The 13,922-nt window shown below is 45.0% G+C and overlaps 1 protein-coding gene across 2 annotated transcripts in view; it reads right to left on the bottom strand.

Annotated features, from left to right (window-relative positions):
- The window catches only part of CNOT6 (CCR4-NOT transcription complex subunit 6), a 68,826-nt gene extending 59,524 nt beyond the window's left edge, over window positions 1-9,302 (bottom strand). Inside the window, exon 1 of one of the 2 annotated variants that reach the window (XM_045795011.2) lies at window positions 8,916-9,302. The gene's annotated coding sequence lies outside the window, so the exon portion shown is untranslated. The remainder of the gene's footprint in view (window positions 1-8,915) is intronic. The other variant, XM_045795010.2, reaches the window with a different exon arrangement.
- Window positions 9,303-13,922: the final 4,620 nt, after the last annotated feature.

Here is a 13,922-nt window from a genome sequence, read left to right as displayed (position 1 = left end):
CCTCAAAGAGCTTTCATTTCTGGGGACTATACCTGTCAACATTTGCCATTCAGAATTAGAAGAAATTAGAAGAAAATTTAAAATATGTATTAACTCATTAAATATAAAACCTACCACTTTTTTTAAAGATTTTATTTATTTGTCAGAGAAAGAGAAAGAGAGAGAGAGAAAGAGAGAGTGCACAAGCAGGGGGAGCAGCAGGCAGAGGGAGAAGCAGGCTCCCCGCTGGGCAGGGAGCCTGATGTGGGGCTCGATCCCAGAACCCTGGGATCATGACCTGAGCTAAAGGTAGATGCTTAACCGACTCAGCCACCCAGACATTCCAAACCTACCATACATTCATAAACATCTTCATGAAAAGTAACTACTTTCAAAAACAAAGTCAAATGTCATGAGGACACTGTCTTACATTCCTGTAAATCTCTTTAATGTATGACATACTAAAAGACAGCTGGATTCCCATATATGCTCTGAAGTCAGTCTGATCAGATATCACACATCATTTTTTTAGCTTCTGGAAAACTCCACTGTACACTCGTAAGAGAGTAAGAATGAAAAAGACAAATAACATCTTAGTAATATCTCTAAGAACTTAAGGTTTCTATAGCCAAATCCTCCTCCCTGCAAAACCTCATACACAATTTCCTTAAATCCTTTATCAAGTAGTACAAAAATAAGTTTCAGTACAAATTGGTTCAACTAAAATTTCTAATCAATAAGACCTCTTTGAAAACAGATCTTGAAATTATGGTAAAATATTCCTCCAAAACATAGAGCTGAACAGCAGGATATAGTAGTCAGTACTAAGCTCGAAAAGGAAAAGATTGGCATACCCATCTGCATCCTCAGTGCCCGGCCTGTGACTACACTGCTGTTAAAACGCAAGTCTAACCATGTGTATGTGCCCAATAACACACAAGTGAATACAAAATACCGTCCGAGAAGCACAGAGAGAAGTTTCCTATGCAACAACCCATAGAAAACCACCAATTTGAAAGGCCAAAAATGGTTCAAATACTAGCAATTTCATCCAACCCAATAAATTAACTCAAAATACAACTATAAAGATATCCCAAGTACAGGTCATCCACAAATTTCAACTCAAAATAAATACAAATATTTGTCAAGTTAGATTTTTATTCTCTGTATTTGAAGTCAAACATAAAGTACAGAATGAACAACATCCTAAGACAAACACAATCTGCCATCTAATCAGCAAAAGCTGAGTGCCCACTAACAAGCAGGGTGCTAAGTCAAAGCCATGATTTGTGGGGTAAAACCTCACCAAGATCAAAAAAGTAAGGCAAGCGAGGCCATCAATCCTAAATGTGCTCCTTAACATGAGATCAGCAACAACCACCTGGTTCACGGCTTCAGCATCAAGCGACAGATGCCAACAGAAATCTTTTCATTTCTTTCGTCAGACTTTCCATAATCTATTTGTTTCTTCCTCTCTTACAATGACTCATAATAGTCTAACTACCACTATTTAGAGGATTTTGGTCCCGTGAGGCACTCGACATTTATTCCAGCTGCTAATTCATATATACAATCACTTGGGAGGTTTTAATGTACTAGCCATCAGTTTTAACCCACTAGACCTTTTTTTCCCCTAAAAGAAAATTATTCATGAAATGCTGACCTTACAAAATCAGCAAGAAGCCTTTAAGAACACTAGAATATTGCTCTAAAGCTACAGAGTGATGTTTCAGAAGATTTGGAAAGAAATCTAAAGCAACTCTGTTCAAATGGGAGTTCTCTATCCACTGCTTTTTGACCGCATTATGTGACCACCTTTTCCTAAAACAGTGACATGTTTAAAACTGGGTTTTTGACCAACATGAATAGTATTCTCATGGGGACTTTCATGAGGTTTTTGCGCCATAACCTAAAACAGAATCACAAATATTAAGAATCGGACAGGTAGCTCTCGTCTATCAACATGATTAGCCACTAAAGTAAATGGTTTTAAGTCTGGAGTGAGCAGAAACTAGGTCTCTCCGTATTATCAAATCTGTATCAAAGGTCCATTCCAAGCCACATCACCATGCGTGTATGTAGGATGGAAGGGGGGGGGGGGAGTACAGTGAAATTAAGAATACAAACTAGAGTCAAACAGACCTATGTCTAGAGGATGTTTACATTCATCTTTAAGGCTAAAGCTTCCTCATTTATAAAATGATATCTACCTCACAATTTTGGTATGAGGATTAACACACGTAACGCACAACGCCTATCACATCATTAGCATTCAACAAAGCTATTTTTTTTCTGTGACTACAAATCCCTGAGTTTCTCTAGTTTCCCTAAAATTAGAAAACAAGTGATAATTCTTTAGCTGTCCCCAATATAGTATAGTTTTCACGTTCAACAATCTTAGATGGAAATATATGAAGAGCTATTGTTCCACAAAACATGGCAGTTGGCTTCATCAGACCCTGCTTTATGATGCTGCGGTGTCTGCATACAACTATACACAATCTTATGAAAGAAAAAACTGCCCCCCCAAAAAGCTGAGTGCACATAATATTTTTGACTTACCGTGAATAAATCTTCATTTGTTTGGTCTTCAATTAGCAGGGACTCCTCTAATACCCTTTTTCATCTATCCCACCACACCTCCCCCACTCAAAATCTGCCTACTTAAAAAAAAAAAATCTATCTACAACAGGTAGACATATCCAAAGAATCAACTTTAATACTCTTTTTGGATACAAAGATCACCACCTATTTTCTGTTTTGTTAGATTGCCACATGCTTACTTTGTAAAGTATACATTTGTAGCAAATAACTTTGAAAGAAAAATTACTATGCCTAATGATTCCTTCTTTGCTACTATTCTACACTTAGGGGCACCTGGGTGGCTCAGTTGGTTAAGGGACCAACTCCTGATTTCGGCTCAGGTCATGATCTCTAGACTGTGGGATATGGGCAAGCTCCATGTTCAGCGGGGGTCTGCTTGGGATTCTCTCCCCCTCTGCCCCTCCCCCGCTCTCTCACGTGCACACACTCTCTCTCTCTCTCAAAAAAATAATAATAAAAATAAAAGTGCATCAAACATTTAACTCAACTTTGGACTCTTGAGAACAGGACAAATACAAACCTAGCAAGGTGTATGAAAATTACATTTTAGTCTTCCAGTAATTTAGGACTGAAAGTTCTAGTATGATTTTACATCAGCTCCATGTCCAATGAGGAAGATTTTCCTGTTTTTGAAATCCCATAAAATTCCACAAAGAAAATAACTTTATGTAACCAAATAAAAAGTCAATCATTCAAGCCAATATATCAGGGGAGAGTCTGATATATAAATATATATATTAGAAATGTATTTCCTGTTTTGGACTTAAAGAAAACATAAGGCTGGTAACCAACATAGGTGTCAACCTTCCCTCAACCCTGTCTCTTCTTTAAACTATTACCCTCTTTCCACTTTAAACTTTTCAAACAGCAGTCTATAACCTTTTTCCTAACCTTGCATTTGCTTAAAACATAATCTACAGTCTGACTTCTACCTCCCCAGTCCCAGAAAAATTTGCTCTGCTTATATTCACATAATCACCAAATCCTATTAAACCATTCTCAGGGCTCATCCTACCCTAAATCTGGCTGTCACTTGTCGCCACTGAAAAGTCCCTCTTGCTCAGCACTCTTGGCATCTGTAATTTTGCTCGCTCCTATTCTCCTACCTCATTACCCATTTTATTGCAGTCCTGTCCAAAATGTAATGTTGGCTGCTCCTAAGGATTCCCTTGGTCCTCTCCTCTTCCTGTCCTATATTAAGCTGAGCTCCATGAGTAAGTTTCACACTTAAGTGTATGCATACTTTCATTCTCCTCAGCAGGGGCCATAATTCTCAACTTATTCTCAAATAGGGACCATACCTCCCCCAAAAAGGTGAAAAGCATTTGTTCATACACTCTTCCCAACTGATCTTCTAACTTCCAATACTAACTATATATGGACCAAATCTATAAAATCCCCAACCGCTCTCTGGTCCAGATACCTATTAGATATATCCACCTAAATATCCAACAGGCCCTGTGAAACTTAGAATCAAAAGCAAGCTATTCCACTTTCCTTGCCCAAATCTGCTCTTCTTCCTCTACTTCCCAAGTTAAATCATACCAAGTTACTCAGGAGAAAAAACTTCTGAATGGTACCCTATTTTTATAACTCATTGCTTATCTGTCCTTAATTCTGATATCTTTCAAATTTTATCCTATTCTTTTCCAGCTCCTATTATGTCCTTGACCTCTCACAAGGACTTAAAAGAATTCTCTGGCCCCAGTTTCTTGACCCCTTTCATCCAACCTCCACATTTTACTATGTCTCTCCCAAAAAAGTGTGTTACAATATCCCCACCCCTATCCACTTAACCTCTCAATGGATCCCCATTAAAGTCCCAATACTTCAAGAAAAAGCCTAAGACTATTCACAAACTGTTTCTGGCCACTCCTCCTGTCCCTCACATTCTTGCATCCTATGTTTCACAGCCCAAGTTATATGTAAGCTGACTTTGCACATGCTTCTCCTCCATCAAAAGTCCTACTCGGCCTGAAAAGTGCCTATTCACCCTTCAAAACTCAGTTCAAAGACCTCTGAGATGACTCCATCAAGTTTCCCAAGCAGAATTAGCTGTTCCTTCCTTAGTATGACCCAAATGCTTTGTATATTCCTCATTACTGTATAACATGATGAGTGCTTTATTGGTTCATTCGTCTTTATATCCCACTATAAATCTACTTGGGACAAAAGACCATAAGCCCCACAAGGATAGCAAGCCTATACATGGCGCCTGACATATGGGTGTCTGAGTATTTTTGGAACCGAGTTTTAGCACTATTTTAAAATGCTGTATTCAAGTATAATTAGTTCTGCTATATTGCTTGTTCTGAAATATGAATTTGTTCCAACGTGATTGATATATCAGGGAATGTGAGCACAATGCAAAATTCTAATTTGCATACATTTCTCATTTGCATCTACCACACTAGATGAAGGTAGAAAACTGCACCCAGCTGAACAGAGAGCTGTGCAGAAATACACAAAACACACACACCTCAAACACTACCCGCCCCCTCAGTTCTCCATGTGATATGAGCCACACCCACCCACCCACATCTGGTGTTACTATAACATTTCATCTGATTTCAGGTAACCTGATTTCTACCATTTCACAGGAACTCACAAGCAGCAAACCTTTCCATGCCCATTTCCACAAGCAAACCACGTTTTTCTCAATGTAAAGTGCCACATTATTATAGTATTTATATATTCCTTAGCCATTTCACATATGTAAAACTGTGTTACCATTTTCATCAGGTTCGTTTTTAACAGTAAGTCACTAGGTTTTTGAGTGTTGTGTTTCGATCTCATTTTTCCCTGTGAGCCTGTAGTTTTTACTGCACAATTCTGCATACCATGATAACTTTCAGGAACCTACATGCTGCTTCGCAGCAGAATGAACTACAGAAATTATCAGCTTTATGATGATGAGCTCTTAGACTTCAAGAAAATTTCAATATTCCAACTGCAGTAAGTTACTGGAGAGAAACTCTGCCCTCCCCCAAGTTTCACCTACATACAGCCCATGTCCTAGTGAACTATTAGGATAGTCACAACCTTTAAACTTGGTGCCTCTCACTTCTGGTCAACAGAGGGTGGTTTTCTCCAGTTTTCTCTTTCTTTCTCTTAAGCTCTACAGTCCACTTAAACCTAACTCAAAAAACAAGTTCTCAGTGCCTGAATTTTCAAGTGTGCCATGTTATGGGTTTCATTGTTTTGACTGCTTTTAACTTCTAAAATATTCTGACACTTTGATTTTAAATTACCCTGTATTGTAGAGCAATTGGCCAAACCCTCGAGTCCATTTTAAAAGGAACTACAGAACACAAAATACACTATAACCAAGTTAAAAAGATTAAGAGTCACTAACTCCATACTCTAAGTGACTTTTTTATATGTAGGGCCTCCACTCAATCCTCTACACTGATGCCAAAGTAGTCTATAAATCACCTTGCTCCCCTAATAAAAATATTTTGGCTCCCTTCTTTTGGGATAAAGATACAAATTTCAGTTTTAGTTGAGCAAGCATGGTCCTTCAAAATCTAGGACACAGCTTTGCAGGCTTATCTTCAGTCACTCTCCCTGTCCCTCACCACTGGCCGTACCCCAACTTCTGGCACCTCAGTGCACCCACCATTCCCTGTTTGAAATGACCCCCTCACCCCAGTTTGACAAACACCTACTCTGTTGTTATTTTCTGTAGACTGTTCCCACATCTTCCACAAATTTATTCATCCTTTCTTCCGTTCTCTCATAGCATTTTGTACGCCTCCAAACACCGACAGACTACATGGCAAAAACTGGGTAAAGTTCATTTTTAAATTCTCAGGGTCCAACGCTGTGTCCAGCATATACTATTTCTTGACATATAAATTAGGTTATCAAGAAAATATAAATGGATGAGGGAGAGGTAAAGGCCAGGGAAGGGTAAGATTAAGGCAGTGTATATAGGAGTCCCCACTCTGGACGTAAATAACTTTCTCCTCTTTAATTATTCATTCAAACACAAAAATATGGTGCATTCCATTGTACTCTAATGCGCCAGACTCTGTGTACCATAAGATTACACTTTAATTTATTTGGTATTTCTTAATTTCACAGCGTTTTCTTAACCACACTTTTGTTGTAAAATGGCTACCTTCGTAAAGTGAGTAGCAGGCAAGGTTAAAGAAAAAAGTACGTCAAAAGTGGAAGCTAAGGATTTGAAAACTGAAATTGGAACTGTTTTCTAGACATTAACAAAAGTTCCACTCGCAACCAAAAAGTGTAAATAAGTACTGCACACCCACAAATCCAAGTCTTTCTGCATTAAAACACATGTCCTTAGCCAAACCTATCTGGACTTTTCCAAAGTGATAAACACTTTAAAAGCAAAGCTCCCCAACCAGTGTACCTTGCATCTGGGAAAGTTACAAGTGTGAAGATATTGGTCCCTCACCCCCCACGGCCCAAGGGTTACAGCTGTGAGCAGCACTGACCAGTATGCCTTACATATATTATCCCTTTCCATTGCACTAAGATATGAAAAAACCTTATGCTTCAAAGAATATAAGAAGGTTAACGTGCGTATAGCGGGATGCCTAAGCACTGACCAAAATGCATATTTATAAACTACAAGTACAGTAGGCAAATTCCTTCAATGCCTTTTTTTTTTTTTTATTTGAAGTCAGGACCAAGTTCTATAACCAACTTCATTTCTAGTCAAGAGAAAATAGTCTGAAATTTCCCAATAATTGTAGTTTTAATGTGCCACCAAGATTTAAGAAACCTGAAAACACCTACAAACCAAACAGGCATTCAAAAGGGCTTCTTCCCCTACATTACCGCTGATCAAGATACTTTTGAAACTATGCAAGAATCAACTTTCAGAATGAATCTCTCAGTCTCATGAGAAAATATCTTCTATCCCATCCTTATTTTTTGACTACTTCATTTAGTATCTTGTTCACCTGCAAACTGAAGAGATACAATGACCACAAATAACTTCTACCCATTAAAACACTTCTGCCCTCCCAAAAGAAGTAATCTCCAGCAAATACCTCACATTCTCATGTGCTTTCCCTCCTAACAGCAAGTACCTTGGGCAAGTCATTCTAATCTTTCTGGGTCACAGTTTCCACATTCGTAGCTTTTCAAATATTTTGTTTACAGCACGTTGACTGGACTAGATCTAAAAACAGTACACAATTTTCATTCTAAAAGTCATCACATTCTGAAGTCTGTGATAACTGCTCTGACAGCAATTACAAAAGAAAGTCTTCAAAACGTTTTGATCCATGACCATACCAGCCCGGAAAGCCTACAAAACTGTTTTGAAATGGTAAACCCCAGCGTGCTGTGAAACACACCTAGTGCTATTATGGCCGTTTAATTCTTCACTAGTTCATACTCCCTCTCTTCCTCCCCAAAATTAAATTTCCAGACACAAGAATGCAAGAAATTACGCACTAGCACTAATGAGACAATCCACCTAGAAAACAGGTAAGTACAGGAACTCAAATTCAAGCAGATTATTTAAACCACGTCAGTTTAACACAGTAAATCCAAGAAGGTCAAGCAAGAGGACTATTCACAAAGTTGACATCTGCAGTAACAGTTAAAGAAAAGGTTACAGGTCTTCGTGAGCAGGCTCTCTGGGGAAGGGGAGGGAGGAAAAGAGTCCCAGGGGGAAAAAAGTTTCCAAAGAATATAACGATTGGCGTTTAGAAATAAAAAGGGAGAGACTGCTTGGGGTTAGGGGAGAAAACTACTTCAAGTAATTAGGGCTATCTCCGAGTTCTGAGCAATACTAGAAATCTCTTCATCTGGTGCTAAGTGCCTCTTTAACCAGATCATTGTCACTCCCATCCCCTCCCCCCAAATCTGCGTTAAACTGAATTTTAAATACTTTTGGGGTGGGGGGGATCAACAGTTGGTTTCCCGCGTTGCGGTAACTGCGAAGTTCCACACTCCACGACGCACAATCCCACACAGCCACTCCGCCAAAGTTGCCACCCATCGTGGCCAAGAGTCCCGGACACCCACTCGCCGTTTCCGAGTGGCCGCAGCCGGGGTCCCAGGGCCAGGGCGCCCTGCCCCCGCCCCCTGCGCGCCCCCGCCCCCGCCGTCAATCAACGCCCCCCACCCCCGGGCTGGGCGCGGGGGGCGCGGCCTGGGACCCGGCCGGATCACCAAGGCTGCGCGTCCGGAAGACCCCCAACAGCCGCCAGCTCCGCCACCCACAAAACTCAAGTTGCCCGCGCCATGGCCCCGCGCGCCGCGGTCCCGGGGGGCACGACCGAGCGGGGCCCGTGCGCGGCCAGTGCGGGGAGCAGCGCCCCGCCGGGCCTCGGGCCGGTCTCGCTCACCTCTCGGGGTGCGCCGCCTTCCTCCGCCGCTGCCGCCGCCTCCTCCCTGTGAGTGCAGCGGGGTCTGACCTGTGGAACCACCATACCAGTCCCGCCCGCTGCTGCAGCGCCGCCGCCGCCGCCGCTCCTCCGCCGCCTCAGCCGCCGCTCTTTGTTCCCCCTCCGAGCGCCACCGCGTCAGCCGCCCGCCTCAGCCGCCCCGACGGGCCGCCACTACGCCCTCCCGCCCTCTCGGCCCCCGGCCTCGCCCTCCTCGCTGCGCCCACTGCCGCCTTCGCCTCCGCGCCGCCGACGCCGCCGCCACCGACGCCGCCGCCTCCTCCTTCGCGCCCCCCTCGTTTTCATTGAAAGCAAACAAGCATCATGGCGGCGGCCGCCGTCCCCCAGCCAGCGAGCACCCCGACCGCCGCCGCCGCTCCAACATCCCGGCCGCCCATTGGCCGCCGCCTCCGGGCGCGACCATTCGGTGTCCGGCGGGGTGGGTCGCTCCCGCACGCCGTGCCCTAGCCCCGCCCCCTCGGACCCCCCCCGCGTTGGGTGGCGGTGGACCGGCCCGGCGCGCTCCTGGGCCAGCTCTGCCGCTGCTCTTCCCGCTTTCCGTCGCTCTTTCCCCGCTCCGTCCCTTCTCTCTCCTCTTCTTCGCCGCCCTCTGTTTTCCCATTTATTCCCCCCGCCCTTTTTTATGTCCCAGGCTGTTCACTTTTGTCTCCTCTCTTCGCTCCCTTTCCTCGGTCTCCTTCCCCTTCGTTCTCCTGCCAGTCACGTGGAAACGCGGACCAGTTCTCAGACTTGAGCCAGTGTCTCCATCTGCCTGAAGATGAGACATTCAATCGTGAACAGTCAGTCGTATGATGCTTTCTGCCTCAAATATGCAGAAAAAAAGTTCACTAGTGGCCCGTTTCCGTCCGTTAATGGTCATTCAGTTCAGTAAGTTAAGGGACAGTAATGCTGGTTGGATCCTAGTCCGAGCAACTGTCCGAGGCTGCTTTCAGGAATCACACTGTTCTGTTCAGGTGGGGGTTGGAGGTGAGCAGAGATCGATGGGGATGGTGCTTGCCTCAGTGCACGTTAGCTGGCTGGTGGTCGAGGCCCTGTGCTGAAGCCAGAATGTAGACATGAATCAGGCCCCGCCCTGCCCTGAGTAAGCTCACTGTCTAGGGAAGAGAGAGACACCCAACAAACAAATCCTTTAGAGACGCTTGTGGGGGGTGAGGGGGCATGGTGCAGAGGAAAAGGATAGCCACCTGCCCACCTACGGGGAATGAGCCATGGGCTGCTTCCTGGAAAATCCACCCTGCAGAAGTGGGTGTGAAATTGGCTCCAGGAATGAACAATAGCAGCAAAGTGAGACACACCCCCTCACTGAAGGCCCACTTAGGCTACAAGGATATGGGAAATGGTTGGCTGCTTGCTGCTGGGGCACTGGAGAGCTGAAAGAGCAGGAAAAAGATTGAAGGACCAAAACTGTTGGAGTTCCGTGCTTCCCTCTCTCCAGCATGGCCTGGGGGTGGTCCTTACCTGTATTCTTCCAAGAAATCAAATGACAGCCCAGTATTCAAGTGCCAGAGGACACTGGACAGGGCAGGGCAACAGCAAAGCCCAGCAGGGATGAGGGATTGATGAAACAAGTGCAGACTGAGCTCTTGGCATCCCGCTATATCCTCCAACCCCAGACCACTGAGTACTGGCCTTGTGTGGCCCCTGCTATTCAGTATCACCTGGCTGAGGGGCCGACATCCATCTAGGTCTCTACCCCCTTGAGTACTATGCCCTGGCAGCCTGTGCTCTAGCCTTGTAATTCATCTGCCCAGAGGAAGCTGCTTTTTATAATTGGCACAGTGTGTATGGAAGAGGGGAGCTCATAACAAAAAACTTAGTGCATAAAACAACTTTTTTTTATATCTCATGATTCTGGTGCCCACCTAGACAGTTCTACCGGTCTCACTGGGGGGTCTCATGTCTATACCTGAGGTGGTAGCTGGGGACTGAGTATCTGCCACCTTAGGCCCCCCCCCCCCATTGAGACCTTTATCTCTGTGTTATGAATGTCTCATCCTCCTGCTTTTCTGTGGCCTCTACCCCCAGTGGGTTAGCCTGGATGTCCTACCTGGCAACCTGGGGTTCCATGAGGGAGGAAGGGGAAGCTGGCAGGCCTTTCTGAGGAATATCACGTTCTCTGTATTCTGTTGGTCAAAGCAAATCTTCCAGATTCAGGAAGAGAAGACATAAGGAAGGAACTGTGTGCACATACAGGGACAATGGACTTATTCGGGGCCATCTCAGTTGGCTAGGTACCACAGAGAGGGTCCCAGTGGTGGCCCTGTCCGAGCACATCCTGTTCTTTCTGAAGAGAAACCACCACGTGACTCACCTTTCCAGGTCCACATCAAAGAGACCTTCGTGTTAGGCAGGACCTCCCATCACAAGTTATAAAAACACAACTCAAATAGGCTTTATGAAGAAGGAGGTCATTTATGTATTCAGGGGTCCTGTAATTGACAAGTTCAGGCATCATGAGATGTCATCAAGAATCGATCTCACCCCTTTGCTCTGCTCCCCCCACACTAGTGTCCTCACACAGGCTTTGTGACCAGGCAGGGAAGATGGCCACTAGCACCTTCTTCCAGATTCTGCCAGTTTCTCCACATGGATAGAGAGTGTACCTCTTTCCTCATTGTTCCGGCAAAAAGCTCAGAACAGGCTGTCATTGGCCTGGCCCAAGCCCCATCTCTACCCCTGCAGTGAGGTGTGAAGTCAGCCCCATGTGAACCAGATGTATTGAGAGTGGGGAAGGGGTTCCTGAGGGGCAGCTGAGGATAGCCAGAGAACAGGAGCACCCCTCGGGGAAGGCTTCTCTGGTAGAGTTGGTCACTGTCTCCTCAGCCTCCCCCCCCACCCAATCTTTCCCTCCATGAGGGAACTTAGCAGATGATGCTCTTTCCTCCCCTGCCAGTCTCTGAGCTGCACATCTAAGTCCGACTTAAGTTGTTGCCTTCATGCCACCAACTGGGGCTGCTTTTGAGCCTTTCCAACACACAGGCTTTCCCAGGTTCTTCCTCTATTATGAGAACCTTGCCCCTCAGGTCCAGGAGTAGGCATGGGACCCAAGCAGAACCTATCTGGGATTGATTTATGGATATAGGAAGAGAATCCTGGCTCCACTGGGATGCTAAGTGAGGACAGTATGAGTTGGTGGCAACCAGTGCATCTTCCCCACCATGTGGAGAGATGACAGATGATGAAGAGAGAATGTCTTGGTGACACAAAGCCTTGGTACTGGGTGCCAAGGTCCCAGTTTCGGTAGTTTTTACTTTTAACCTGTGACCTATCCCAAGTACATGTCCAGTAAATGCATTTTTTGCTTCAGAGTTGGGCTTCTGCCACTTGTGATCAAAATACTTCTAATTTGATGCTCACTAAATGTATTGGATAAATAATAAAGATAGACAACTGAATGCTGGCCATGATCACTGATGTTGCCGTGGTGTCTATATCTCACCCGTGGCTGGAGCATTGGACTTTAAACTCAGGGTCAATGTAGGACGTGGACTATAATTTTATGGGTCCAGCAACTAGAGTTGTCAAGAGATGGGCAAGTTTGGTCAGATTGACTACAGTAACTAAAATTCACAAGAGGCCGTCAAATGAAGTAGGTTCCAAGGTTTATCAGCAAGACGAGGCCAACCACTGTGTGACCAGAATGTTTGCAGTGGAGGCTTCACACATCTTCAGCCCATAAGGAAGCACAGAGTCATACTAGGGGTTGCTTGGTCAGCCTGAAATATGGGCCCTGGCCACTCAGCTTTGACTGTCGGATGCCTTCTTTCAGGGTGGAGACTCGCTGGCTAGGGACCAGAACCGATGACCAAGATCCCTGATCCCCACCCAGTGCTGAAGACATGGATCCACCCTGGCCATCTGTCTCTTCTTTTCTGGCCTCAAGTCCTCCAGGCCACAGTTTTCTTCAGATAGGTCCTTTGTCCATTGTTTTAACTTGCAATTGCTTGAAAACCCAACTCAAATAGCTTAAGATAAGAGAGGAGTTCACTGGCCCAAATAGCTTTAAAAGGCCAGGAAATACACACCAGCTTTAGGTGTGACTTGTTCTGGGGTCTAATGTCACCCTCAGTTCTGCTCACTTCCACGTTGATTTTATCATCAGGGGCCACACTGAAGCAGAATTGATGCCAGCTCCTACCAGGTTCAAACCCAGTGGGAGAGAGAGCTTCCCTCAACAGATGAATAGACATCCTGGGTCTGACTCTTCATTTTCGTCCCTGAACCAAATGCCACGTTCATAGCAATGTCCTACCCTGGCCAGGAAGAAGTCACATGCCCACTCTTGGATCTGGATTGTCTTCAAGCTCACTCAAAGCACATATGGAAAGAATTCGGGGGGAGGGTCCCCCGAAAAACTGAGGATGCTGTTGCCAGAAGAAAGAGGAATAATGAAGAAAGGCAGAAAGAAGCAGAGGTCTAGGGTCTCTGGATCAAACCTCCAACTGCACCTGCTCAGCTCCCCTGCCAGCTGCTTCTCCAGGAACCCATCTAGTCCTGCTCTCTCTCTCAGTACAGAGTGAGGACAAGGTGTTTCCATGCCTCAGAATGTGGGAGGCAGGGTGGGGCCCTCCCATTTCAGAGCTTGGACACTCTCCCTGAAGACTCCTGTTAGAGAATTCATGGGAACAGGAAAAAGCTGTAAATCATTTCTGTTTTTAAGTGTATGTTGTTGTTTTCTTTTCCTAAGATCAAACCCCCTTTTCCCTGCTGTAAAAGTAATTTGCGGGGGTGCCTGGGTGGCTCAGTCATTAAGCATCTGCCTTCGACTCAGGTCATGATCCCAGGGTCCTGGAATCGAGCCCTACATTGGGCTCCCTGCTCCGCTGGGGGCCTGCTTCTTTCTCTCCCACTCGCCCTGCTTGTGTTCCCTCTCTCTCTGGCTGTCTCTCTCTGTGTCAAATAAATAAATAAAATCTTTTTTAAAAAAGTAATTTGCGGTTATGGTTT

This window comes from Ursus americanus, chromosome 5 (genome assembly GCF_024610735.1).
Source record: "Ursus americanus isolate L20-20 chromosome 5, mUrsAme1.1.p, whole genome shotgun sequence".
NCBI lineage: Eukaryota > Metazoa > Chordata > Mammalia > Carnivora > Ursidae > Ursus > Ursus americanus.
The sequence above is the reverse complement of the archived record's forward strand: the minus strand, read 5'-3'. Positions and strand labels throughout refer to the sequence as shown.